The sequence below is a fragment of the Myotis davidii genome, unplaced genomic scaffold (assembly GCF_000327345.1).
Source record: "Myotis davidii unplaced genomic scaffold, ASM32734v1 scaffold802, whole genome shotgun sequence".
Taxonomy (NCBI): Eukaryota; Metazoa; Chordata; class Mammalia; order Chiroptera; family Vespertilionidae; genus Myotis; species Myotis davidii.
In genome coordinates, this window is record NW_006295887.1 from 576104 (window position 1) to 579698 (window position 3595).

Genomic DNA, 3595 nt, shown 5'->3' on the forward strand with positions numbered 1-3595 from the left:
GTCCCGCGCCAGGTTGACGACAGACTCGGGGGGCGGAGCAACAGCCCCAACGAGCAAACAATGGTTATTGGCATCTTTTTCTCTCGCCCCCTCTCCCCCCTTCCCCATCACCGAGGCAAAAAGGGGTAAGGGGGCAGTTGGATGTCTCTTGACGAGAGCACCCCCCTTTGCTTCCTGCATGCTCCCGCCTCTGCCCTGGCAGTCACCCCAGCCCCCCAGCACCAGAATTAGACACCCCGAGGCCGGCGTCCAGGCTGAAGGCGAAGGACGTAGAGCTTCGCCCATGCAGACTCCTGATTCCCTAAAGTGACTTCGTACCGAGCCCGGTATACTTGCGGACGGGAGATTTGGTGCTAAATTGGGGTGGGGGCGTGCAGGGCTCGCTTTGTCCTTTCCAGCTACCTCCCCCCAAGCCGCCCTCACTCGCAACATCATCTACTCGTCTTTAAGTGTTAAAAAAAAAAAAAAAAAAAAAAAGCTCTTGGGTTCCAGCATAAGAGCGCATGAAGATAAGAGGTACGATGACCGTCCTTTGCCATTGTAGGGCTCCTAATTTATGCATCTCCTGACCCTTCAGCATCATTTTGTGGGCAACCAAACGGGAACTTCTAAATTAGCTCCAAGTATCCGAATCCAAAGAAGAGAGAAAACAGAGACAGACACTCACACACACTCAGATGCTAACTTGTAAGTATTGTTTTTACTCGGTGGGGATGGAGGTTGAGGTTGGTTAAGGCAAAGAGGGTAACTTTTATTGGTTGAAATGTTACAAGTTCAATTTGCACCTGTACAGCTTTCTGCAGTTTCTCTCTCTCTCTCTCTCTCTCTCTCTCTCTCTCTCTCTCTTTCTCTTTCTCTAGAGAGAGAGAGAGAGAGAGAGAGTAAAGAAAGACAGACAGAAAATAATACGTATTGCACCCTCTCTCCCTCTCTCTCTCTCATTCTTAGGGATTATTCTCCTATCCCATGATCAAAAAGAAGAGGGGGGAAAAAAACCCCAAAGTACAAATATTTCTAACTGTTCATAATGTGTCTTTTTTTTTATTGTCGGGAAAATATAACCTCTTCGCGGGAAAAATATAAAATGGATGCAGAAATCAAGTGAATATGGTAGTTTCTCTTTAAAAACAAACACGTTATCATCATTTCATTTGCAAATGTACCTGAATAGCAAAGAATTTAGACATTGTAAACTCTCCATCAAATGCAGAACACGATAAGACAAAAGAAGTGTGCACTGCATATCGACTAAAGTTTGAAGATAATCTTACAGTTAAAAATAACGACAAAAGGGAAATGACATTGCAATTTTTAAGTTTTTCTGGAGACTGGGGCAGGAGAAAGAAAAGGAACAAGGAAAGTGCTTTTTAAAGCAAGATTTTATTGTTTAAAAAAAGAAAAGGATATATGTACACCAATCATTTCAGTATAACCTAACAGTACAAGTCTTGAGGGCAGGACAGTGTTAGCTAATCCTTTTCCTGTGCCATTTCAGCCCTTTTGGTGAAATGCCCTCCGAGATTTTGTTTTTGTTGTTTTAATCATTGTTTCATTCTTCCTTTGTACTTCAAAGAATCTGCTCTGGGGTTTGGGGGTGGGACTAGTATGGTCACCTCTGGGAAGAATGTATCTACAAGGCAAGTGCGAAGAGAAGTACTTTAAAATACTAAAAGGACAAAACACAAGATTACATGAATTGTTTGCAGTCATCAATTGTTGACTTAGCAAGATTAGTATTGCTTCAACTTTAACATGATGCTATTTTTACAGGTCTTTCCTGATCTTGAAACACTTGGGGCTAGTTCTTCATTTTCACCTGCGCTGGAATTGCCTACTTTTTTTTTTTTCATTAGTGATACACAAAGAAGCATTTACGTGTGTATTTAAGTGGTTGCTGGGATCCTGAAAACTGTAGTTTGAGTTTTAAGTTTTGGGTTAATGCAGTATTGTTTACTTGTGTTAGCTTAAATAAAAAGCAGTAGAAAGTCATTCAGTTCAAACTTTCCTCAGAGACACTTGGTTAAGTAAAAGTGGTGGTTGTATCATCTGTGGATATACACATCTCTTGCAAACCAGTATATTTTATTTTTCAAGTTCAAGCATGTTTCAGAAATGCAACCCATGATCATAATCTTCAAGTTGATTAGTTATCCAAATTGAAAACATGTTTATAATTACAGTCCCTTCCCCCAGACTATTGTTATTTACTGTGTTTTTAGGCTATGCATTTTATCTCATGCAGTTTTTTGTGTTCTTTTTTGTTTGTTTTCTTTTGTTTTTTAATAGGACTTCAGGATAGAAGCTCACTTAAGTGGTATTAACATACCACAAGTTGCTGCTTACTTTGTTTTTCAACACGATGGGCTCTGCTACAGGTACATTACATCTGAAAGGTTCCCATCTTTAAATCAAACAGCACTTTATCGTATCTGGAGGCTCTCTGCAGAGTCACTTTCTGGCTGCTCCGGAACCTTACAGCCTAAATGGTGCTCCTTCACTGGTGAGCAGTTCCGGGGGGTGGGGGTGGGGGGATCCACAATGTTTAATATTTCTCCCTACCAATTATTTGTTTCTTGTTCCAGAAATTATATACTTCCATGCTGGACGTTTTGGATGTATGCAGATGATTCCAAAAATAGATGTAGTCTGGAGCAGCGGTCGCCAACCTTTTGGACCTCACGGACCACCAGTGATCTGCGGACCACCGGTTGGTGACCACTGGTTTGGAGGATGCCTATGTACGTTTATATAGACAAGTGAAAATCCAGTTAATGTTTCATCAAAGCTTTTCATCAAATGGGTTTCATCAAATTATTATCTGCCGAAATTATGGATAGAAGTTTATACTCAGTAGATTATCGAATACTATTGACAAAATTGGATTCCATAGGAAATGTATTTCTAAGCTGTGTTTTCTTTCCTCTTAAAAACAAGGAAAGAACACACTCAGAAGAAAAAGCAAATGCTGTCAAAGGGAACACAGTGAGAAGATATGTCCCTCCCACCCTGTCTTCCATCCTCCTCAGAGGCACCCGCACCTCTGTTCCTGTTTCTTCTGGAATGTCCTCTACATCTGGGAACCTACCATTTTACACAGAAGGTGCACATGTTCTATATTGTTTGGTACCTTTTTATAGTTTAAGTTTTCGCAATTTCACACGGCACACTTACCTCTGAAAACCTAAATGGGCTGTGCAGATACAGAAAATTTTCATGAACAAAAAGATTCAGTAGGATTTCTTGGCTTTCTGACAAAAAATGTGGTATCTGTTGAAAACTTCTGATGGGTTAGTTAACCTTAGGGCCAAAGATATTTGGCAAAATAATTCTGCACTAGGAGCCTTCCCTAGAGTTGGAATTTGCTGTTGTCGAAGCTCAGAGAAGGGCCTGAGGACTTAATGGGAAGTGTTTTTCTGGGTGGCAAACAGATTTCTAATGTGTAATGAATTTATTTATTTATAAAGATAAACTGTATTTGAAAATATAACTTTCTGCTTGATACTAAAGAAGATAAGTACCTTTTAGAAATGAGAAACTTGAAACATTTGTAATTAGTTTAAAACAGTTGTGTAATTTAATTAACAAAATCTTCATT